Here is a 25,635-nt window from a genome sequence, read left to right as displayed (position 1 = left end):
CAAGGTCCACTGCGGGTGCAAAACATACTAGTGGCTGAGAGCAGGAACCCAAATTAAAGGCTTGGGAAGGTCCACAAATGAAGCCCAGATCCTGGGGAAGAGGGGGCGGCCCTCCGGGCGATGTCCCCCTCCATCCCTGGTCCACAGTTTGCCCAAGGTGGCAGCTGCCTGGCAGGTGCTGGGAGCAAGGAGTATGGGTGGCAGCACAGAGCCTAGGGAGCGAGCTTGGGAACAGCTGGCAGGGCACTGGGGTGGGGTGGGGGACAGAGGAGCACACTCACCGATGCTGCTCAGACTCTCTGACAAAGTTCTTCATCCTGCGGATCTTCTCGCTCGGCTGCAGCTCAATGAGGTCTGTACATCAGGGCTGCAGAGGGCCCAGGCACCTTCGCGAAACTGGTCCAGCGCACAGCGCAGACAAAAGCGGCGAGGGCGCGCGGCACAGCGCAGGGAAGGCGGCGCCTCGTCCTGCTCCTCTGCTTCCTCGAGGGCCGCGGGCGACAGGCCTGGGCGGAGGCCGGGAGCACGGGGGTCTTAAGTGGTGCCTGGGGCCGCAGCCCACCTCATTCGCCCTCCTTTGTAAGGGAGGTGGCGCCCTGGGACAAGGCATGGGCGGCTGCGGGAGACGCACGAACGTCAAGTTCCCAGCCCAAGGAATGGTGCAGCCCCAGAGTCGTGACTCCTCTGGCCCCAGGCCTGCACGCGGGACCCAGGCGCGACCCCGCTGCCATTCTGACTCCTAGGCCTCAGCTGCCCTCTCTATCTCTCCCTTGACTTATTCTTTAAAATATTTAACTTACTTGCTTTTCCCTTTGTAAACTGTTGCATAAGGTCCTTCTCCTAGTTTCTCCAGTTTTTCATAGGAATCAGCTTTTCCAAACTTGGGTTCTTGGCTAAACATAAAACAGCGGCAAAACAAAACAGATTGTTTCAGTACCAATTTGTTAACAATAAGTAACATTTTCTGATATCAGAATATTTCTAAAACAAGGCAATAAACAATCATTGTATAAATTCAGAATATACAAACACACGGAGAATTGTATTTGCCCATAATCTAACCAAGGTAGCCCTGTAATTATTTTGATATAGCATCACCCAAGGCTATCTTGCTGGAAATTGTTTGTTAATAGAGATGTCGTCACATTCAATGAACATGCTTTATGACCTGTGTTCTCACATCAATGTGTTATGAACATTTTCCATATTATGGCACAATATTCTAAATTATAATTAATAAACTAGTATATGCAGGTCAAACATACTCTGCCCCGTGTTTTTATACATCCCATTGACGTAGAATAATTGTTACCTTGTTTCAGTAGTAGGGGAGGAACCAAAAGAAGAAAATTTTGTGATACATGAAAGTTGTACAAAAATCACATCTGACTGCGCACAAAGTTTTATCAGAATGAGCATCTTATCTATGACTTTCTAGTTATAACAAAACTGTAGTTACTACACGTATTATACAGCTGCTGATGCTGGGAACACTGTGTTACTCTACAGCCAATCATGACTGTATAATACTTAGTCAGAAAAGTTCTCCTCCAACATATCTCCTCAGTAAATCACACAGATATCACATACTATCTAGAGATAACTGATCATTCTAACCTCGCATCCCCACAGGTGATAATTGTTAAGGACTGACAAATGAAATCGAGGGCTGTCTGCTCCGCAAAGGGGACGACCATCAGAGTGGCGAGACGGCCGGCAGAATGGGAGAAAATCTTTGCAGCTGGATATGTGGTAGAGGATTAACACAGGCAATAAAGAGGGTCCCAAGAATTAAACATGAAAACCCATCTAATCAATAAATAGGTGAATAGAACTGTTCTCAAAGGTAGAACTTCAGACAGCCAGTATGTGGAAATTGTTCAACATCCTTAGCCGTCAAGAAATTGCAAATTAAACAACACTGTGATGCCATCTCACCCAATAAGACCGCTGTCACCAGGAAAACAGCGTGACAGACATGCTAGAGAAGTGTCATGCACGTTTACGCTGGTGAGAGTGTAGCCTGGTGGCTTTGCTACGGAGGGGAGGCACTCACAATACATAAGATGAGCAGCAGATTAATTTGATGAGAATATGGTTCATACCCACAGTGGAGTTTTATACAGCCATAAAGAAGGTGAAATATAGCACCTTCAGGAAAACTAATAGAGATCATCAGTAACATGATAAATCTGATGTAAAAATAAAAATGGTAACATAATCAGCACAAGTCAGACTCAGAAATACACGAACCATATTTTCTGTCATATATGGACACATATTTATGTGTGCATGTAAGCCCATATGTAGGACATATACAGATATGAAATAAGAGAGACTATGATGAGGAAGGAAAGAAAATAAATGGGGAAGAGCAAAGAGAGAAAGAAGAAAACACAATACCCCATATTTTCCCTCATATGCAGAATCTAGACGTGGTCACACACACGTGAAAGCAGAGAGACTACTTAACAGGGAGAAAGTTGTACCCTGAGGTTGCAGGGGAGAAGAGCAGGGAGGTCAAATACAGAAAGTACAATGATACACATGAATGAAAGGTCACAAAAAAGCCCATTCCAACTTGCATTCCAACTGTAGCAATTAATTAGAAATGAAAAAACTAAATATGTTCTCTTGTCCCCAGGCCACACCAAACGCACACAGTGACTAAAGATACATTCTTCAAAACTAACAGTTCAAAACTAACCGTTTATGATCTTGAAAAAAGAATTATCTAACCAGACATTTTGAGGAATCTTGAATGGTATAATGCAATTGGGAGTAAATTTCAGAGAAATGACCCTAAACCCATGAGAAAACTATTAGATTAAAATAGCAGAAACCTTTACGTATATGTGAGAAAGGTAAGGGGAGACTTAATTTTATAAAAATGAAGGACAGATAAGAATGAGGTCACTGAGTTAGAAGGGCAAAGCAAAGACTTGGCCAACATCTACAGAAACGACAATGTACAATTACAAACGGCCAACAAATATTTAAAGCTGCATTCAGCATCCCTAGTCATCCGAAAAATGCAATGAAACCTAAGGATACAACCATGGCTTTTTTCTTAACAGTTTTAATGAAAATACAATTACATCATGGCTTTTTGATGCAATCAACAGAAGCAAGAGAACGAAATAGAATAAGCTGGCAGGTTTCTCAAATAAAAACACGAGTACAAGTCCTAAAGTCACAATTCACGAAAGATGAAACCATGAAAGAGAAGCATGGAGCTCAACGGGCAGAGGAACAGCGGTTCCAGTGAACAGGTAAGGATGACTCTGAAGTTACTGTATGACCAATATTTAACCAGCATAAAAAACATTTAGTGAGTACTGAACGAGAGAAAAGATACAGTTCAAACAGCAATAAACTCGGGTTTGAACAAAATTCTCACCAGACATTTCAAGGAGCGACTGCATCTACAAAGAAAAGTTCATCAGAGATAACAATGGCTGCAAAATGGACAGGAATATTTTATAAAGTTAATAACAAGTGATTTGGCTGGGTGTGGTTAGCCCCCAGAGACAGACATGGGGGGAATCTCTGTAAGTTTGAGGCCAGGCTTGTCTACATTGTAAGTTCCAGGTCAGAGTTATGTAGAGAATTTGCTTCAAAATAAAAAAGAGGCAACGATTTGTATCCCTAGTACTGCAGTAGTTAGTGTGTCCAATGAGATATGGAGACATTGCAAATTTTATCACCTGAAGCAAAAAGATCAAGGCATTAACCTCCACGGTACTTCAACATAAGGCTGGGCTGGACCAGTGCAAGTTGTACAAGAAGGCAAAAGAAAGAGAAAATCATGTTGAGAATTCCTGAATCAATTAGAACAGAGAGTAGACACTAAATAACTCCAAAGTCACAAATTTTAGTATTTTCCTTACATCTTAAAAAGTATTTCCTACATCTACACAAGTAAGATATATACATCTTAAATAAATTGAGGAATGAAGGGGAAATGTAAGAAAGGAAGAGGTAAGGAAAGGGAAATTAGACAAGGGATTCTCAAAAAATACAGGAAGTAAATCATCATCAAATAAGGTTAAGCCCAACTATATCAAAGATTACAATAGACATAAGTGAACCACCTTTGGCAAATAAAAGTTCATGGGGGAATCAACAATGTGCTACTGAGAAGATCCAAAAGCAGAATAAAGAGTATATCTGAACATAAAGAAGGGGGAAACCCTACCATTTGGAATTGAGTTTTGTACAGCCTAAGGTGTAGGGATTGAGTTTCATTCTTTCCATGTTAACAACCCGGGTTCTCAGTCCCATTTGGTAATGTTGCTCATCAACAGATGAATGTATAAAGAAAATAGAGCATACACACCAAATGGAATTTTATTCAGCTAGACACAAAACTGACATCATGAGATTGGTAGGAAAGCCAATGAAGCTTGGAATTTTGTACCAAGGGAAGTAACCAAGGGACACAAAGACAAATGCTGCCTCTTCTCTCCCGTGTGTGTCCTAGCTTCCCTCCACTCCTCGGTCCCATGTGTTCAACGTGGAGAACCTCTAGCTTCCCTCCACTCCTCGGTCCCATGTGTTCAACGTGGAGAACCTCTAGCTTCCCTCCACTCCTCAGTCCCATGTGTTCAACGTGGAGAACCTCTAGCTTCCCTCCACTCCTCGGTCCCATGTGTTCAACGTGGAGAACCTCTAGAAAGCAGGAAACTAGAGAGGAGACATTGCACAGGGCAGGGCACCTTAAGGAAGAGGGGCAGAAGGGACATATATGAGCATGGAAAGGGTGGGAAACTTGGGGCGCACAGGTTCAAATAGAAGGTGGGAGAGACAAGGGAGGTATGACTCACGCTGAACTCTCTCAGGTTGGCCTTGACGAGGAGCAGCAGGCCGTTGCTCTCCTGGGTCTTGGTCTCAGCTTCCCTCAGGAGCTCCTCTGCCGCCTGCAGTTCTTCGCTGTGGTTTGAACCGAGGCCACTGGCTGCCTCCTTCAATGCCTTCAGCTTTTCCTGGGGCTTCTAGAACCTCTCTGAATTCGTGACAGTAACTCTTTAGCAGCCCTGATAAACAGAAATGGTCCACTTAGGAAGTAAAACTTGGGTCTTGAATAGATTTTCAAATGATCATAGTTCCTTCTAGGAATATAGAGTGACATATTTCTGGTTTTGTTTTTTATTTATTTAGACAGGTCTTGGCTATACTGCTTAAGCTGGTCTTTAACTCAAAATAATTCTCCTGCCTCAGCCTCCCTCACTGTTATAAGTGTAAATGACCAAGCTTAGCATGGATCCTGATTGCTTAAGACTAGAAGTATTGGGCTGGAGAGATGGCTCAGCGGTTAAGAGCATTGCCTGCTCTTCCAAAGGTCCTGAGTTCAATTCCCAGCAACCACATGGTGGCTCACAACCATCTGTAGTGAGGTCTGGTGCCCTCTTCTGGCCTTCAGGCATACACACAGACAGAATATTGTATACATAATAAATAAATAAATATTTAAAAAAAAAAAGACTAGAAGTATTTTTTTCTTTCTTTATATGTTTTCTGTGCATGTGTGTGTGATGAGGGAAGGGATGTATAAGTGCCATGTCAAATATGCAGAGTTCAGAGGACATTAAGGTCTGGCCCTTACTATACTTGCATGGATGCCTGCAGGCCAACAGAGGGCATCAGATCCCACTACAGATGCTTGTGAGCCACCATGTGGAAGCTAGAACTTGAACTCAGGACCTCTGGAAGAGCAGACAGTGCTCTTAACTGCTGAGCCATCTGAGCCACCATCCAAAAGACCTGAATTCAATTCCCAGCAACCATATGGTGACTCACAATCATCTGTAATGACATCTGATGCCCTCTTGAGGAAGAGACCTGGTCAGTCATCCTCATCAACGTAGAGCATGAAACCCAACATGGACAAGTTCAACAGAACCGCCATATACGGGCTGCCCATGCATGCCTCAGCAGCCACAGGGCTAGATGACCTCTCACGCATTCCTTCCCACACTTCCCTGCTGTTCCTTGTCCTTTTCCTCATCTGAACACACAGCCTTAAAGACTCTCAGCCATAAATGCTGAAAATCCTGGTTAGTGTAGTAACATGGAATCCTGGGAGCTGCAGTAGGTGCCTGAAGATGGCAGTGGTCTGGCACTGAGTGAATGACGAGCATGTGCGCCAAAGCTGATGACCCAGACTGAAGCACGGACCATGAATTTTATAATAACTATGATTAGTTATATGATGACAAGTCATTCCTGCAACAACCCATGACATTGGAAGAGAGATTATCTCAGAAACTAGAAAGTGAAGGCTAGAAAATACATTTTCAATTCCCCATTGTTTAAAATAAAGGGCCCCTGAGCCATAATTTCACTTATAGATGGAAGAGAGAAGTCTAGAATCTGATTGACAGTGTATTCCAAACAGAAAGGGAGATGCAGAGTTCAGAGGACATTAAGGTCTGTGGGGAGGGAGTGGGACTGGCCCTGCCTTCCCTGCTCTGTTTCAAATGCATTCTCAAAAAGTGAACTCTTCTTAAGAGGTCTAGAAGCTCTGGTGGGCACAAAGGCTCTACTGTCTCTCTGGGTATCCCCAAGTCCTGCTACCACATTTGCACATGGGGTTCACATCTGTTGAGTGACCAAAGGGTGGTGTGAGGAAGGGGACTCCCACAGGTGTCTTTGGATCTCTAGGACGACCAGCCCGGGAATCTACGTCTTACTAAGCTCCTTCATAGGCAAGGATTCTGTCCTATGTGGTGCAGCAGCAGGAGACATAGCTGCCACTCTCACTGGTGTAGCTGGGCCATCTGTGGTCTTGTTACCTGCTCTGGCCTTTGTAGGAGGAGCGGTGGGGCTGTGTCACGCCACCCAGCTAGCTTTACACCCGAAATAATTACACGGAAACTGTATTCATTTAAACACTGCTTGGCCCATTAGTTTCAGCCTCTTGGTCCAGTCCCTTGGCATTAGGAAGCCCAGCCCAACACTGTTCATGTGCTTCATAAAGCGATCGTGACTCTTTCTCTACCAACAAAGCACAAAGTCCCCAAAAGAGAGCCTGTCCACGCAACCTTTGATGTTGGCGTGCAGCTGCTCAATGAACGTGGCCAGGGCTCGAGTCCCATTGACAGTTCTTGTTGTTGCTTTATTCTCCTGCTGACGGCTTGCTAAGATTCTAGTGAGCTGACAGGGCAGGAAGGACTAGGTTAGTGTGGTTTGATATTATATGAGCTTCTGAACACAAGCTGTTGCCTCTTTAAAGGAACAAAATATAACCAGATCATAAAAATTACACGATCATGCAAACCAAGGTAAATATTTCTAGGCTCAGATTTGACGGACTGGATACTGAAATCACCTAAGACACACTCACTGTGAGAAAGGATGGTTTATTTTACAAGCAGTCTAGATGACCAGCAAAGCTTGTGTCCAATTGTGAAAACCTTCTTATGACATTAGCACCCAAGTACAGTCACGTGTCACCGAGTGACGAGAAAGGACTCCTTAGGAGATATACTGTTGTCACCCATATACACTGTGTGCTTCCTTATACAAAAAGGCGTTGTGTGCTTATACCTAGGCCAAATGGTACTTCTATGTGTGCAAATATAACACACACACATTAATGTGCAGCCCATTGCTTTGCTCCTTGGGCCATGAAGAATATAATCATGTATGATTACAGCAAGCTCCAGAGAATATGATAAAATCCAGGAACTCAATGAATAAGGGATGTATGAGCCTGGTGGCAGAGCAAGGATACACTGCTGTTGGGAAATACCATCCTGTACACACCTCGGCTGGCAGCAGCACCATCTGTCACTGTTACTTCAGCAGTGTATACTTTATCCAAGTGTGCTAGACTTGTACACAGCTGGCAGCGTGGTAGACTGCTCACACCAGCACTACTGCAGACACATGAGCAAGGCATGTGCCATGATGTTGGCACAGTTAAGAGTTGACTGAACAACATGTACCTTTCTGAGATAGGAGACCAGAATGTCAGTGTACAGTGCAGGATCTCACACTGACTACCGGAAGTGGAATCTCACTGCCTGGGAGACCAGAATGTCAGTGCGCAGTGCAGGATCTCACACTGACTACTGGAAATGGAACCTCACTGCCTGGGAGACGAGAATGTCAGTGTACAGTGCAGGATCTCACACTGACTATCAAAAGTGGAACTTCACTGCCTGGAAGACCAGAATGATAGTGTACAGTGCAGGATCTCATATGACTATCAGAAGTGGAATCTCACTACCTGGGAGACCAGAATGTCAATGCGCAGTGCAGGATTTCACTGACTACTGGAAGTGGAACCTCACTGCCTGGGAGGTTTTAGTTCCTATGAGACAAGAACAAGTTGTCAGGAAGATTGCCTCAGGCCTGAATCTAGCAGCCAGTAGAGCTATCCATCTCCAGCCTGATAAGTAACATGGGGTCACACCAGCACCTCCTTAGGAGTGGGAGTGAGGCCGTGACCACAAAACTCTCAGCCCCGACGCTGACACCAACTGCCCTCAGCTGTTATTTCTTTTCAATAATTTCATAAGAAGATTGTGATTGTAATATCAAAGAGTAAAAATAACAGGATTGGGTCTGCAGGCATTTTCTCCTTAACAATAAAGAGCTTCTTTCACACTGAGAGAAAAATTATTTTAATCAGATTATTTTCTAGACAGTATCTGATTGCAGAGGTACCCAAAGTCCTCACTTTAACATGCAAGTTCTTCTTATATCATCTTTGGTTTCAAATTTCCTGGCATCAAGACAGTACTTTCTTCTGCATGCATGGCTGTGTATGTCTGAACATATCGAGAAATCTATAATAAAATATATTTGATAACAGGCCCCTCTCACCCGCTAGAAATCAGAAGATGTTTTGGTGGTTCACACCCTTCCATGAGGTAAACAAAATAAATAATTCCCTACTGACATGAAAACCAAGCTAATTCTATCTAGGACCTAAAACCATCAGATTCAACTGGTCTGAAACCTGCAAGTCAAGAACCACTAAGTACCAAAGCCACTCCACCACACAAACTCCACGATGACTGGATTTAGGAAAAGGAGGAAACCTCAACAATCTTTTAGTTCCCCTTAGGTTAAGGAGAGAAGGCAAGCAGCTAAGCGAACCATGCAATTCTTCCTTACCATACACGGCAACTGTGATCTGCTTAGGAACCTTTTTCACTACAGAAGATCGTGGGGGTTAGAACCGTTTGATGATCAACATCTGGGGCCTGCTGGAACCCACCAGATGGAACCCAAAGGCTCCCAAGAGCTGCCCTGTGATGTGGGAGTCCCCTCTGTGTGCTGTGATTACCATTAATGAATAAAGAAACTGCTTTGGACCTATAGCAAGGCAGAACTTAGGTAGGCAGGGAAAGCTAGGCTGAATGCTGGGAGGAAGAAGGGCGGAGTCAGAGAGCCTCAGGAGACAGATGTGCTGAAACTTTGCTGGTAGGCCATGACCTCTTGGTGATGCAGATTAATAGAAATGGGTTAAATTAAGATGTAAGAGTTAGCCAATAAGAAGTTAGAGATAATGGGCCAAACAGTGATTTAATTATTAGTTTCTATGTGATTATTTCAGGTCTAAGCTAGCCGGGTAGCCAGGAGGAACAAGCAGCCAACAGTCCTAGGAGGCTGGAGAAGACCTGAAGGCTCCCAGGGCTGCCCAGGGAGGTGGGTGAGAACCAAAAGGCTTCTGGGGGGCTGCCCTGGGAGGCTGGAGGGGAGCTGGGTTTTTCTTTCTTTTCTTTTCTTTTTTTTTTTTTTTTTAAAGAACTTACCTCCTTTTGTAGGTTTTCTGTTTGTTCTGCAACACCTTCAAGCTGGATTTCTGCCAGAATCTTCTTATCATTTTCTTTTAATAAATACATATAAGGGGGAAAAAAGAAGAAGCAATATTACATTGTTTACTGTATCACATTAAAATATTCCATTCTTCAGAGAATTATGGGCTAACTGCTTTTTGGTTTATAGAAGGACATTGTGATTGCTTTTAATAGTTACTTAAAAGCAAAAGGGCTCACTCATTCATCACCAACTGCCAATTACAGCAATGTTACTCCCTACTAGTAAGCAGACTCCGAACAGACAGCATCATAGACCAAATACAGCTTGGTTTCAGTGTCAAAGTTATAAATATTAACTATAATTGTCAATACACAAAAAAATACTAAGAAAATCAAAATGTATTCAATAAGGAAAACGATTTTTAAGATTATTTGTAATTAAGTGCTTAATCCATCCCAACATCTTAATTTTGTTTAGCTATGCAAACCTCTCACAGCGCCATGAAACAGCTACATGTGACTTAGACATACAATCCAGCTGGAGGTAAACTGAGGCAGAAGGACTTCTGTGAATAATCTAGCCTAGGCTACAGAGTAAGTTTCAAGCTAGCCTAGGCAACAGAGTGAGACACTGTCTGGAAACTCTCCCACCAATAAAACAAGTGTCCTGCTCATCACAAAACCCACGTCTCCAATCAAAACAGTGAGCAGAACAAGCATTGAGAATTAAAGAAAGTCGGGTGCTCTTGTACAGCTGGTACAGAGAAAAGGCAGTGTGCAGAGTCCTCCAAAAATTAAAGATGACACTAGCCATGCCTAAGAAGGCTACTTCAAGGAGAACGACATGAGGGACTGGAAGACCCATTCGCACTCCCAAATCTTTAGCACATATCTGACCAGTAAATGAAGTTACTTAAATTGGGGAAAGCATTAATTGCAGATGTTCTTCTAACAAGAATTTTTACAACAATATTTTACTATGAGATGCTCAAGAATGAGTGGGGTTTTATTGCATTTTCTTTTCCTTAATATGAGGAAGCACCCTCCCTAAACGATAGAAATATCGGCAAATCAATTTAAAACAGCACTAAAAAGGTGTGATCTGAGCACGTGAAGAATATGACTTCCTAAGAGCTACAACTTATTTGACACAAAATGCACGATCATCATCCAAGTTCTTATGTAATAGGCCACGCTTCAAAAGTACTAAGAATATAAATAAACAAAATGTGATTTCTTAATAAGACTGAATGGTTTTGCAGCATCTTGGAAATTCTTAAGACTTTTCATGCTTAAAATTAAACAGTTGGAATATTCTGCTAATTAAATGAAGCTCTACAGATGGCATTCACCCTCTTGCTTCATAACAAAAACAATGTGCAATCATTTTTATGGAAGATTACCTAAAGAGGACATTATTGTAAATCAATGACAAAAATGTTAGACACCCCCTTTCTCCGGGCTAGAATACGCATCTCTAGATGCTTGCACTGACGCCTAAGGTGGTAAATTTTCTAGGCCAAATCTTAAATAATAGCTGCCGGGTTCCAGCTAGTATGGATGCACTTCTAGTGTATCCCCCAAAACTCCAGGATCCAGCTTTCTGCCAACAAAGGACAGCAAGTGATTCCTGCAGCATAAAAGCTGGGAAGGCTACCTTGGGCTTTGTTTTTGTTATGTAAAATGCATTTAAGTGACTCACCCACTTAAGACTACCTACTCTCAGAAGCTTTAAAATACCTTCAAGAACCAAACTAAATGCTTTCCCAGAATGCCAGATAAGCTATTCCCCTCTTTTAAAAAATATGTATATATTTATATGTGCCATTGACTCTGCTTCTTGCAGCCTGAGAGAGCAGAGAACGGTTGCATTGCCTTCCCTTCCCCTTCCGCCCTTTCAACACTCTATTTCCAGAATAGCAACGGCTTTTTTTTAAAGTTATTTTAGAAATGTTAAAAATAAGAGAAAATTGCAGGAGACTATGGAAATAGTTCCTCCCTGAAAGAATAGGGGTTCTATTCATTCTAAGAACAGAAACCACGTGTTTGTCGGCTCTTCGATGTTTCAAATAAAGGGGTGGAGAGGTTGGCTTTGGTGGCCCTGGTACCTGTGAGCTCTCGGGTGGACAGCATGCTCAGCTGCCTGGAAACTAGGGACGCTGTCAGGCGCTCCTAGTAATTTGGGCTCTAAATGAGTTTGGACAGCGTAACAATTAGCATCCTAGGGGCGAAGTACAGGAAAAGCGCGAGCTACCCCAGTCAGCCTGAAATTAACTCTGAAATACCTAACGGAAACACAATTTTTCATCTGGCCTGACTTGGTGGGAGCTGGGCTTGCCTGCAAAGTTTTTCCCAAGTCTTGCTACAGTCTTAGTGTGGAACACGCTCGGAGACCTGGCTGAGGCGGGCTCCGCGGACCAAGGTATACAGGCCGGTTCCGAGCTCATTCCAGCGGCCAGTAGTGCAAGGCTTGCCCGCCCACCCTGCCGGCCTCGGCGGCTCCCAGCCCGCGCACTCCGCACTCCGGTCCCCACAGCAGCCTGGCGCCGAGTATGGACCCCGGCCTCCAGCCCCTGCCTGGACCTGCTGCCAACTTACCTATAAGTAGCCGAAGGGAAGGGCTCGAGGGGCCGATCAGGCAAGACTGGAAAAGTGGAAAAGTGTCAGGGTTAAGGCCAGCAGGCAAACTTCACCCGTCTTTGCGACCCGGCCTAGGGGCGGCGGCAGCCAGGGGACCGTCCGGGGCGCCTACGTCTGCCAGAGGGCGCCCGGGGAGAGGCGGACAGGCCAAGGGCAGGGCACGGGCGGGCAGACTCTCCAGCGCGTGGTGGCCGCTCCGTGCCTAGGCTGCCTCGCCTGCGCTACCTTCAAGGGCGACTGTGGAAAAGGAGCTCGGCCAGCCTGCTGCCAGCGCCCACGCGCTCGCTTCCCCGATTTATCCGTGGTCTCCAAGGCGAGGGCGAGGGGGGAGGGGGCGGGCCGAGGCTAATTCCAGCGACCAGCAGCGCGTGCTCGCCCGCCCACCCTGCCGGCTTCGGTAGCTACAAGACGCGCTCCCCCCCACCCCGCCCCGCCTTCCGTGGCAGCCTGGCGCCCAGTAGGGACCCCGGCCTCCAGCCCCCGCCCGTACCTGGGGATGGCTGCTAGTGTTTCTAACCCCAGAGTTGGGGGGTTAGAGGAGGGAAGAGAGGAAGGTCCTGAAAGCTAGATAAAATGGTTGGTTTTAGTTTTAGAGAGAGACCCTGTCTCAAAAAACAAGTGGAGAAGTGGTGAAGAAAGATTCCTAACATTACTCTCTGGTCTCCACATGAGCACAACCAACCACACAATGTACGTATGCATGCACACACATACACAAAACTAGGAAAGCACCTAGTTTACTTTTGTGGAAAGGAAAATGAGTTCCTCACACACCAACTTGCTGAAGATTATTAATGAATGGTGTATAATTCTGCTGTTTACAAGCAAATGTTGCTGGAGGAAAATAAACATAAATGAGCAGAACTACTTATATTAAACACAGTAAATACAATCATACATAATTTGATGCAAAGATGTGTTGCATTCTTTTATGTTGCATTTGTTAACTCTGTGAAGTTGTGATTCTTGGCCTGTCTAAAAAAACTTGATGGCCTAATAAAGAGCTGAATGGCCAACAGCGAGGCAGGAGAAAGGATAGGAGGGTCTGGCAGACTAAGAGAATAAAGAGGAGAAATCTGGAGGGAAAAGAACGAGCACAAGAGACCAAGGAGAGGAAGACATCAGCGGCCAGTAACCCAGTTACACAGCAAGCCATGGAGTAAGAGTGAAAGAAAAGTTATATAGAAATAGAGAAAGGTAAAAGACAGAGGCAAAAGATAGGCCGGATGATTTAAGAAGAACTAGCTAGAAAGAAGCTAAGCTAAAGCCTTGCATTGATAAGAAAGAAGACCACCTGTGTGTTTATTTGGGAGCTGGGTGGCCGGCCCCCCAAGAGAGTAGAGAGTGAAACAAGCAACAGCCAATGATCAGTTTACACATTTGCCTCCAGCTGTTCAGACAATTCTTACTGGTTTGTTAACATCTTTCAACAATCTTGTAGGTTCTCTCCAGTTACTTAGTTTGTTTTCTTATCAAATATTTAACAGGGATCTGCCTTATTGGTCTGTTATGAGCTAGGATGGAGGAAGCAACAGACCAAAAGATATTACAAATACATGCTGTTCTAAAGGAATTTATTCAATTAAAGTATTATAATAATACTCTGGTTAAGGATTAAGTAAATATTAACCATACTTAATACATACTAAAACAAAAATTGGAAAAGCTAAAAAACTCAAAGCACTATTTAATAGGATTATGTTTTTTAAAATTTAAGTCATAGATTTAATAACGGTTTCCACAGTTACTTTCCTTTTACCAAATGATTGTTATCACAAATTGTAGAAGATGGGTAAATCCTTTTCTTTAAGACATGGGGAGGGAGTAATAAGATGGAAAATTAATTTTACATAGTTTCTGGAGATGTATGTATGCAATGACTATATATAACAATACAAATGTACTAAATGCTATGAACTTTGCATATAAGTTGTTAAAAGAATACCTTTTAGGTGAAGTGTGTTTTATCATAACAACAATTCAAAACTTATGATTAAAAGCACAGTTAACCTATACATTATATAGTAAAATTTGTCTGTGTTAGCTGACCTGTTAAGTACACAATTAATCGCTGTTGTATCACTACTTGTTCGTTGCTGAAAATTAAAATATAAAAACAGAAAATACCTTACTCTGTCAATGTCTGGGTGGGTTAGGAGGATCGGCACTGTTTCTGCATGTCCCTCTCCAGCAGCAAAGTGAGGAGGGGAGCTGGGTGGGCCATTTAAAAGGTTTGGATTGCACTTTTCTTTCTCTAGTAATATGCGAGTGGCCTCATACCTATTTCCCATACCTATAAAAAATACATAAAAATAACCCATCTGAAATGCTTAAGAATTCAAATTTTACAAGATACCTAAAGGAAATCTAGAGGACAAACAATGTATGAAGATACTGACCTAAGTGTCTGGAATGCTTGAAATGTTTTATGTATTACTTTGGTTCAACTTAACTATTTCCATTTCTGACCAACTAAGAGAAACATATTCTCAAAACAAGAGAAAAAGATGGCATAATTATCCCATTAAAAAGTGCAAAAGTTAGCCCAGTGGTGGTGGCACATGCCTTTAATCCTAACACTCAGGAGGCAGAGGCAAGAAGATCTCTCTAGTTTGAGGCCAGCCTGGTTTACAGAGAAACTTCCAGGATGTGCTCCAAAGTTACACTGAGAAACCTTGTCTTGAAAAGCCAAAGGGGGTGGAAGGCGGAGACCTGAAAAAAAAAGTACAAAGGTTAGAAATCAGAAGACATGATCTTTAGTTCAAAATTGGGTCACAAGGTGTAGCTCACTTGGAAGTATATGCATCAAGAACCCCAGGGTTCAGTTGCTAGCACCATGGGGAACAACCAAACCAAATAACAGCATAAAAAGCACCTGAAAATCCGAAATTAAGTCATAAAAGAGCTTACGCCAAGTAAGTTATAGAATGCTGTAAGTTTTAAGTAGATAGCTAGCATAGTACATCAGTAAGATTAGGACACTTTCGTATGTTTAAAAATCCGTTTTATGTGTACGGGTGCTTTGCCTGCATATATGTCTGTGAATCATTTGCATGCAATGCCTCTGGACCTCCTGGAACTGTAATTACAGATGGTTGTAAGTCATGTGGGCACCGTGAATGGAACCCGGCTCCTCTGACAGCAACCAGTGCTATTTACTGAGCCATCTCTCTAGTACTTCAAATTTTTAATGATGGAAATAGTAAACTCTTTTAAAATTATTGGAAAAGAGAAAAGATACAAATCTAGCCCAAGGAAATTTTAAGTAGTATTTTGAAAAAATAAAAAATTTGAATTGGATTTTAAATAGGACAGAACTTAAAAGGAGAAGATAGTAAAGTATTTTAGGTGTGGGGAAAAAGGAATAAGCAATACAAGATTTCAGGAGAGTACCAAGCCCATACCAGGTACACTGGGTCAAGACCAAAAACATGCTGAAGGCTGATCTGAAGCAAAGGCAGAAAAGAGAAAAGGACTTTCTGTTTGGAAAGAAGAGAATAGTAGGGGAGAAGGGAAGGGAAATTTGGTTTTTGCTGTAGTACATGGGGGAATCGCATATTGAATGTGCTGTGATTTGCCTTCAGCATTTGCTGTCTCCCCTCACAGCCCCGTGGTCTCCTCACGCCCTGCATTGCACCTGCACTCTGTCCTGTCTCCCCTCACAGCCCGTGGTCTCCTCACTGCACCTGCACTCTGTCCTGTCTCCCCTCACAGCCCCGTGGTCTCCTCACGCCCTGCACTGCACCTGCACTCTGTCCTGTCTCCCCTCACAGCCCCGTGGTCTCCTCACGCCCTGCACTGCACCTGTACTCTGTCCTGTCTCCCCTCACAGCCCCGTGGTCTCCTCACACTCTGAACTGGCACTTGTACTCTGTCCTGTCTCGGTCATGTCACCTCCCACTATGGTTTTTAGTACTTTTAATATTTTTTCCTTTCCCCCCATTTTGTTTAGAGTTTAACATACTATAACTATTCTGCGCTAAGATACACTGTATCTTCCTAATACATTCCAGCATTTTATTTCTGTTTCTCTTAAGAAGTTGTCTCATTTTGCAGTTTCTTCTCTTATGTGCTTTGTTCTCTATCAGCTTGGGACTTAGGTCGGTATTAGTGTATTCTTTAATGTGCTTTATGCCCCTAAGAGAAGGGATTAAACTGTTTAGTAGCAACTAAAAATGTGTTAATAGTACTGAGGAAGGAGGCAAGGCCTAGAGTATTTACCTGAGAATATGTAAAACCTTCCAACTTAGCATAAGTGTTGGTAAGTCTGAGAGAATGTATAATCCTTAACAAAAAACCTAGAGAACGATACTCATCCTACAACACTGAACTCCATTCAGAAAAACACCCTTTCAGGAGAAGGCGGGACAGAGTGTGTGAGAGAGAACAGCTCCAAGAACAACAAGGGTAACTATACAGACGTGAGTTTTGTATGACATTTAAACTTTTCTTACTCAGCTATTTAATACAGTTTTCACAACAAAGTATGACTTAAGTAGAGGTAATTGTATCAAACTAGAAAAATGAGGTTTGAATCAGTTATGTAATTTATCCACAATGCTATGACTATGAGCCACTGACAATCTGGTTTTCTGAAGTCGACAGGACAAACTACAGAACAGGGCCAATAACACCACCACCAACGACAATGTAATATTCAATAATAATAATAATAAAACCCCTTTTAACTCCAACTTTCTGAGAACAAAGGAATAGGATGGAGTTTTTTAGAAGCTTCATGACATGTTTTGAAACATAACTGAATGTCAACATACAGAAGAATATCTATTGTCATGCACAAAATAAGGCCAACTGGATCAAAGACCTCAACATAAAACTAACCACAGATAGAAGAGAAAGGAAGAAGACTTGAATGCATGGGCACAGGGAGACCACATCCTAAATATAATAACCCCAGTAGCACAGACACTGAGAGCAAAAATTAATAAATGGAAACTCCTTAAACTGAGAGGCTAATGTAAGGCAAAGGATATGGTAAGTAAGACAAAATGATAGCCTACAGAATGGGAAAATATCTTTACCAACCATATATCAGAGAGAGGGCTGATCTCAGAACTCTAGAAACTAGACATCAAAATACCAAATAATCCAGTTAAAAATGGGATACAGATATAAACAGAGAATTCTCAACAGAAGAATGCAGTATTCTTTTTTTTTTTTTTTTTTTTTTGGTTTTTCGAGACAGGGCTTTACAAAAGTTAAGATCACTCAAAACAATACATTACAAGCAATCTCATAAAAATGGAATGATGATGTCTTTTGGAAAATAGTCTCTAACAGTTCATTATTCCATGAAGTAAGAACTCAGTTCAGCTAAGCAGCATTATTACGTGAGAAGAGTAACAGTGCCAAGAGGTATATACACTGGGAATGAACACAAAGAACAAACCCCAGATGTGCTCCAACCTTATAGCTGATAAAGCAGAAGGTAGTGAGTCTAAGAATCTCTGAAGAAGGGTTTGCTAGGCTTCTCGACACCTTAGATTCTGAAAGATCTAAATGGATAACATTTTTTTTACTTTTTATTTATTCAATTTGTCTTTCACATCATGCATCTAGTGGGTAATTTTCTAACATGATATAGTACAATCCCATGTACTTAACAAACGTCAATTTCAAGTTGATGTTTAATAAAGAATAAACCAGTGTAATACCAAACACTAGCGTCAGGACGGGCACTGTCACAGTTTGCACTGGCATGTACTAACTATTGGCCATCTAACCGTATGGCTTGCTATGGCTGAGAAGCCTGCCATTGCTTTACTTGTGGCAGACTTGGAAATTATGAACAGTAGCACACACACAGTTATCAAAGCTTCAGAAAAGAATGCTCAAAAGACAAACATGGCACAGATGCTGCCTGGAATAAGAACAGTTTTCTTATAAAAAAATAATATTATGAATTCAATTTTCCTAAAAAGAATAATCTAGTCACCAGCACGCATAATGGGTGTCATTATGTAGCTGGTTGACTGTAATCCCTTACTGAGAAGATGGCTTAGTAATTATGAATCTCCTTCACAGGCATTTCGATGCAAAGGAAAGTCATCAACCCATTGCCGTTCTCTAATCATAAAAAAGAAATGAAGACAGTATAAACGTTGTGGAAACTCACATTACGTCAAAACAGAAGTGACCCATCTATGAAGAGGACCTATCACTGTGCGGCTGTCGCCCGTGGCCACACTGCTCACTTACATTTCAACACCGAGATATGAGAGCCGGTCAGAGTGAGACCCAACAGTACTTGTCTCCCATGGCACTGCTCACGCTTCACCGCCATTGTTCCTGTCTGGGAATTTGGGTTTTTGAGTAGTCTGGAGCTCCTAGACCAAGTATGGATTTATTACCGCTTTATCTACCAAGAAAAGAAAAAACACAAAATAAAAATGCCTTAAAAGTCTCATATACTTGATTTTCAAATATATAAATAAAGCGCTGGTACTATTTTAATGTCTACAATGACAACCAATGCATCTTTGTTAGGACAAACCATATTTGAAATGTCTTTTGAATCCAGAGTCAAACTGAATCTCTTACCCAGTTTGTGTTCTGAAGCTCCAATCTAAACAAAGGATTGTAAATGCAGGCACCTGCTTTCTCTAGGGCTGGCATTTTCTTCTTCATTTCTAGTGCACCATAGCCCATATGCAGTGAGTTTTCTGTCTGACCTGGCTCAGCAGCATATGCAGGGCTTATAACATTCGTCTTTATCCGCTCAAGGAGAGAAGGTCGGAACAAAGCTGGAATAAAGTGAGACTGGGCATGGTGTTCATCCAGCCACCTGACAGAGAGGAAAAAGTCAAAGGCAGACTGCTCTAGAACTCTGACATGTGACATGTTCTAGTATGTCCAGCTTTAAAGTATGTTTAGTGTTAAGTACTTAATAAAAGCTTTGTCGATAGACACAGCAGTTATTCTATAATGCCTATGCCATTATAATCATAAACACCTTTAGAAAATATGAAGTACTTCTGTACTGGGCCTCCTGAGATGTGATATTACCCAGAAGACAGACTGTAACTGTTCACTGACAAGAGTAACTACTATGCTGACCTCATAAGAGAAGAAACTTGATCCTGAAATCTGGGAAGTGTTTATTATTTTGGAAAGATAAAATTAACATCCTCTAAGTAGGCAAGGCAATCTTACTTGGTGGATTTTTTGTTCTTATAATAGAAAACTGAACATTTTTAATATAATAGGTCATTTTTATTAAGTTTTTTCACAAGTGTACCTCAGACTAATTTCAATTATGATTGGTTAAAATATTCTTAATGTGTTTCTTACTTATCCAAGGCTATTGGCATCCTGGCTGTAAGTATTGCAAAGTGAGTACTGGATTCACTACAAACTCTCATAAGATCTTGTAAGCAGTAAAGAACTGGGCATCCTGGAGTATATGAATGTTTAGTAATATCTGAACAAGAAAAACAAAGAAATTATTTCATTACATAGTTTACAAATACATGTTCTTAATGTAGAGCATATTCTCAAAATGAAAGACCCCAACCCTAGTCTCCATCTTAAGATGTTTTTGTGATCACCTAGGGAAAAACAGGATACCTATGAGTAGTAGAAGCAGCCTTGAGACCAGCTGCACCTGCCAAGGGGGCAAAACAGGATATCTGTGGGTGGCAGGAGCAGTCTTGAGAAAAACACCCAGTCCTTTGTGTATCGAAGCTCAGGAGGCAGAAACTGGCTGAAAACTGGCTTAATTTAGACTTGTTTTTGTTCTTAAGGTTCTGACAACTTGGTAACAGCTTTAAGTGCACAATCTATACAGTTAATATAGGTTATAAGATATGCTGAACCAGAGAATGCTGACAGTTTACTGTACAATAGCTTTACCAGTTAGTGCTGTGGACCATTTCTACCAAAATGAAATGCACTTGTTTTCGTCCTGTTAGACTTGTTTTTATCCTGTTAGACTTGTTTTCATCCTGATGTTGATCCCCCCCATATGTTAATTTGAGTTGACCAATGATATTGCTGTTGCTATGGTTCCCTGTTATGTAACCCTGTGACCCTATAAATGCTTGATGGAAGAATACCAGGGGGGCTCAGTCTCACTGGAGTATTGAGTTCCCTGTTGGTGCCTTCGACATTAAAGAAGCCTCTTGCTGTTTGCATCCATTGGTGTGGCTTATTGAGTCTGAGAGATCCTTCCCTGAACCCTAGAAATTAGGGTCTTTCAAAAATTTGTGGAATATAACAAAAATTGTTCTGTTTGCAATTAGAAAGCCTGGATTCAATGACACCCAGCTCTGGGACTTGTCCACTCTGATAAATACAGCATTTAACATCTTAAATTTTATTTAGTGTGTTTGTGTGTAGATCAGGAAACAACTTTTGGGAGTTGGCTCTTGTTTTCCACCCTGTGGCTACAATGTGTCTTGTTTTCTGCTTGTACAGCACTCCAGGAGAGCTGGCCCGTGAGGTTCTGCTTGACTCATTCTACTGTCTCCACTTCCCAAACTCACAACCGGAATGCTGAGCATCTAGAGGCTTTTTGCCTGTTTTATGTGGGTTCCAGGGAGCAAACTCAGGGCATCAGGATTGCATAGCAAGCACTTTTAATCACTAAGACAGCCCTCTGGTCCTAGCATTTATAATCTTTATAATCAATTTCTCAATAATGTTACAAAATGTATTAAGATTTATAACATCTTTTAAAATGCTAGATGTTTTTTAAGCTTGAGAACACTTAGAAACATGAATCTTGCATGCTAAAGCTGGCAACAAAATGATGCAAATACACGAAGCAGTTGAAGCACAATTGATACAAACTCAGAGACTGAAATTGGAGTTCAACCTCAAATTCAGAAGAGCAAAGCAGCCAGCTACTAGCTCTTGACCTCGACCTCAGTCCAAAATGGTGATCCTGCCTCCAGGAATCTCAGAATTCAGCTGTGTCTGAGAGCTGTCTCCTCCCGTTTTATAATCCTCTCTGGTTCTGGGATTAAAGATTTGCACCAACTGGATTAAAGGAATGCACCGCTGGTTTCTATGGCAACAAGTGTGGCTACTGGGATTAAAGACGTATGTCATTGCTGCCTGGTCTCTAAGTCTGGCCTGTTGAGCTGTTTTACTTCTCTGATCCTCAGACAAGTTTCATTTATTAAAACACAAGTAAAATGCCACTACAAGCAGCAGGCTGATGGATGCCTCTAATAGGAAACTGAATTTTTATCAGAAGCATTACTGTCTTACATGAGGCCAACACTCTACGGTAAAGCACCTCAATGAATTCTCTCTATACTATGAATCAATTGAAAGCATGAAATAATATTGTCTCCATTTACATATAGTTAAATTTTAACTCTTTTTTTTTTTTTTTTTTTTTTTTTTTTTTTTTTTTTTTTTTTTTTTTTTTTTGGTTTTTCGAGACAGGGTTTCTCTGTGGCTTTGGAGCCTGTCCTGGAACTAGCTCTTGTAGACCAGGCTGGTCTCGAACTCACAGAGATCCGCCTGCCTCTGCCTCCCGAGTGCTGGGATTAAAGGCGTGCGCCACCACCGCCCGGCTAAATTTTAACTCTTAAAGATTCACCTAAAGTCTCAAAATTAATTAGCTACAAGATCTGCACTGAAACTTACAAGTGTTTTCTATTATTCCAGGACATCAAAAGCTAAATTACAAATTGTATAATTGCTCTGTAAATGCTATGAACAATATTATTGGGCAGAGGGTTTTAGAATTACAGCAGACATTTTCTTGGCCTGATTACGTTATATCCATTTTTAGGCTATTATGGGTCTCACACAGGCCAGGTTGGCCTCAAGTCTCCTGTGCAGTCAAGGTCCACCCGCTTGGTTTTATGCAGTGCCTGGAATCAAACTCAAGACTTTTATGCATGCTACGGATCTATATCTCAGCCCCTTAAATAACTTTATATATATATATATATATATATATATAATTATATATATTATATAATATATATTAATATATATCAATAATATATAATATATATTATTAATATATATAATTAATAATCTACACATGTAAATGAATGCCAAATAACTGAAAGGTATGCAACAGAAAAAATACAATTGGGTGGAGATCTAGACTAACTAGCTCATTAATAATAATTGCAGCGGCCAGGTAGTGGTGGTGCACGCCTTTAATCCCAGCACTCGGGAGGCAGAGGCAGGCAGATCTCTCTGAGTTCGAGGCTAACCTGGTCTAGAAGAGCTAGCTACAGAGAAAGCCTGTCTTGAAAAAACAAAACAATAACAACAAAAATAATTGTAGTATATGCTCATAAAGCTTTATATGCAAATGGTATTACAGAATGACATTCAACGGTAGGAATCAAATATTATTAAATTTCCTCACTTCGTAGGACATAACTCTATATTCCCGAGAGTTGAGACTGGCAGTATTCTTCAGACGGATAACTGCAACATATGCATGTTCTATGTTTTCTGAATTTCCCATTGCTTTATAAAACAGAAATGTCCTTGGAAGAGTAAATGACATAACTAGCAGCAAGGAAAAAAATAGCATTACACCCAGCTCAACAGCTTTTGTTTTTAAATATTCACTTCGCAAAACAATTGTAAGATGTTAATTTTTATATCTTATAAAAAGAGATGACTTTAATCTTATCTTCATCAAGAACCTGTCTTTGGGGCTTAAAAGGTGGTATAATTATAAAATATCTTATAAAATAAACAAGAACTCAAAGTAGTGGTTCAGAATAATGTACTCTTATTTTCCATAAAGTATACAAATAAATGTTAAGTTTGGAAGCTGGAAGTAGCTGGCTACTTTATACCTACTGACACTCTATAACTTTAAGCGAGAAAACATTGATTTAGACATGACCTAACCTAGGGTTTATAACTATCTTTGGAAATGCCCATCATAGATCTGAACCATTTAGTCAGTAGAAAAAAAATCTTTTCCATTTCTGTTGTCAATCTCTCTAGGTGATCAATAGTTTATCTTCTAAATATATTCACTGTGTCGATGAACGTAACCCTCCCAATCCCCCCCCCCCAATTATTTTTTACGTCTCCACGGGTCATTTCTGGAGAAAGTCAGTGAATTGCAGCTACAAAGCTGACTGCTGAATGTGCTCTTTGCCCAGTGCTATGACCTTTTCACAGCTACACTAGAAAACTTCTCTCGGATTGAGTATCTTTATCCTTTTGACCTTTAAATGTTCCCCTCAGGGATATGCCAGTAAATTTCCAAAAGAAATCAACCAGAGTTTCTTTTCTAGTCACACTGACATGAACTTTAATTTTTTAAAATTCCATTAGGCATTAGAATTTTTTCATATTTAATGAGTCCCTTACTACTTCAACTCTAAGGAGAGGAAAAAGCATTTTCCAGAAAGGATTGAAATGCTACTTGAGAGGATACACATTTACTCTCTTCTCAGATGCAACTGATGTCCCTTCCATACCCGAACTAACTTTCCTAAAGTTAAAAAATGCCTTATATTTTAAATTTTTATCAAAATTAAGTTCTTTTAAAATACCAGTAAGTTATAGCATTTCAAATAAAAGTTAGTATAAGAGCTTAACAAATATTTTTAACTAAAAAAAATTTAATTACAGAAGTTTTCATTGATTTTCTACCAAAGAAACTAAGGTATTTCAATGAATTTACACTGAAACATTAGGATGAAAACATTTCATTTTGCTTTAAATTTTGAGTAAAGATTCATTCCCATTCTACAGTCCATGGGATTTTTTTCAGTTCAAACCTTTTAATAAGATCATCCTGAAAAGCCACTACATGCAGAAGAGCTGCTTACAGAAAGTGAAAAAGAGGCTTTTCTCAAAAATTCCTGTTTAGCAATTATTTTCATCTTCGATAAACGACTAAAACATAATAAAATATAAAGGATAAGATACATGGATGCCTTAAAGACTGCCATCTTCTTTAAAAGGCATTGTACTGTAGAGACTCTGTACAAAATACATGGCGGTTACAGAAAACAATGCTTTCTAGAAATCACCTACAGAGGAAATGAAGTAGCTGTTCATTTTCTACGCAGAATTTAAAGTAAACTAACTCTTGTTTCAATCAGCTCATGACAAGAAGGCGCATTGAGGAGCCGCCGCCGTCTAATTCCTCTGCCTTTCTAAGAGGAGCGGGGCTCGACCCAGCTTCCTGCTGCCCGAAGCCTCGCGGCCGCCAGCAGAAGCCGCCCCGGGAGGTCGGGTCTGGGCTCCCGCTCTCCACCGTCCTTCCCCTTCCGCGGCCGCCAGCAGAAGCCGCCCCGGGAGGTCGGGTCTGGGCTCCCGCTCTCCACCGTCCTTCCCCTTCCGCGGCCGCAGTCGCCCTTCAACCTCCACGGACTTGGGACTCCGAAGACCTCAGCCCGCACCTCCCCGCTGTCGGCACCGGCGCCGGGAAATACCTTCCGGGGTTACGCCCCATCCTGCTTCAGGTGTGCGGCGGCAAACCCTCCGGGTCGCTCTGCGGGGCCGCGGTCGAGCGGGTCCGCGCCACTTGCGGCCGTCTGGAGCGGACAGCGGCCGCCGTGCACTCGCGGTGTGGGCGGCGGCGGAGCCCGAGGCTGGCGAGGGGAGGTCGGCGGCCGCGGCCGGGCGCGCACGAACAGGCGCTGGACTTGACCGAGCGGCGGCGGCCGGCGCCACGGCCCCTCCTTCTGCCCCGAGAGCGGGGCCCAGCCGGGGAGGATGGGGCGCCCGCCCGGTGTGAGCTCGCCCGCCGTCGGGCTCGCGCGGCGCTTCCCGCGGCCTCCAGCGCGCATCCTCCGGCTCCGGGTGGACGGGGCGCGCGGTGGACCAGAGGTCACCGGCTCGGCGCGAGAGGGAGGCGGCCGCGGCGGAGGAGACCTGCAGCCTGCGGGATCCAGCCGGTCCCCGCCGGGAGAAGGAGCCGTAAGTCGGCTTCACGCCCTTCCGCGTCTCTTAGAGCGAGTGCCCCCGTCGTCCCTTCTGTCCCCATCCCCGAACAGACACAGCAGCCTCTCCGTCCCGCGGGGTTTCTCTTGCTCAGGAGTTTGCAAGCCTCCGGGTTTAGGCGTCCCTCTGTCCTCTAAAGATTCGTGCCCTCCATTTCCTGTAGAACCCGGAGCTCACTGCCTCCGCAGCCGGGGTTGAGATGTGAGAAACCTCGGATTCCTCCCACTCCGCGGACCTGAAGTACCGAGGAGCGGAGCGAAGAGGTTAAAGGTGCTTTTCAGGATTTTCATGGGCGGGGGGGGGGGGGGGG

The 25,635-nt window shown here is 42.5% G+C and overlaps 1 protein-coding gene and 1 long non-coding RNA gene across 6 annotated transcripts in view; one reads left to right on the top strand and one right to left on the bottom strand.

Annotated features, from left to right (window-relative positions):
• Nucleotides 1-294: 294 nt before the first annotated feature.
• LOC119804015 lies at nucleotides 295-25,542 on the bottom strand. 3 transcript variants are annotated; one of them, XR_005283779.1, is made up of 8 exons: nucleotides 24,815-25,542; nucleotides 18,633-18,792; nucleotides 14,546-15,125; nucleotides 12,372-12,417; nucleotides 9,768-9,841; nucleotides 4,827-5,036; nucleotides 801-893; nucleotides 295-506 (listed from the first exon to the last, which is right to left on the bottom strand). It is a non-coding gene; the product is annotated as an uncharacterized LOC119804015 (long non-coding RNA). The 3 variants fall into 3 exon arrangements; XR_005283778.1 differs by lacking the exon at nucleotides 24,815-25,542 and adding an exon at nucleotides 24,414-24,792; XR_005283777.1 differs by lacking the exon at nucleotides 24,815-25,542 and adding an exon at nucleotides 18,975-19,210.
• Nucleotides 24,993-25,635, top strand: part of Tyms (thymidylate synthetase) — a 34,203-nt gene continuing 33,560 nt past the window's right edge. For 2 of the 3 annotated variants that reach the window (XM_038315562.1, XM_038315561.1), the window contains exons 1-2: nucleotides 24,993-25,301; nucleotides 25,489-25,595. The gene's annotated coding sequence lies outside the window, so the exon portion shown is untranslated. The remainder of the gene's footprint in view (nucleotides 25,302-25,488; nucleotides 25,596-25,635) is intronic. The other variant, XM_038315564.1, reaches the window with a different exon arrangement.

The sequence above is a fragment of the Arvicola amphibius genome, chromosome 18, assembly GCF_903992535.2.
Source record: "Arvicola amphibius chromosome 18, mArvAmp1.2, whole genome shotgun sequence".
Classification (NCBI taxonomy): Eukaryota; Metazoa; Chordata; class Mammalia; order Rodentia; family Cricetidae; genus Arvicola; species Arvicola amphibius.
This window is presented reverse-complemented; position numbering and strand designations above follow the sequence as displayed.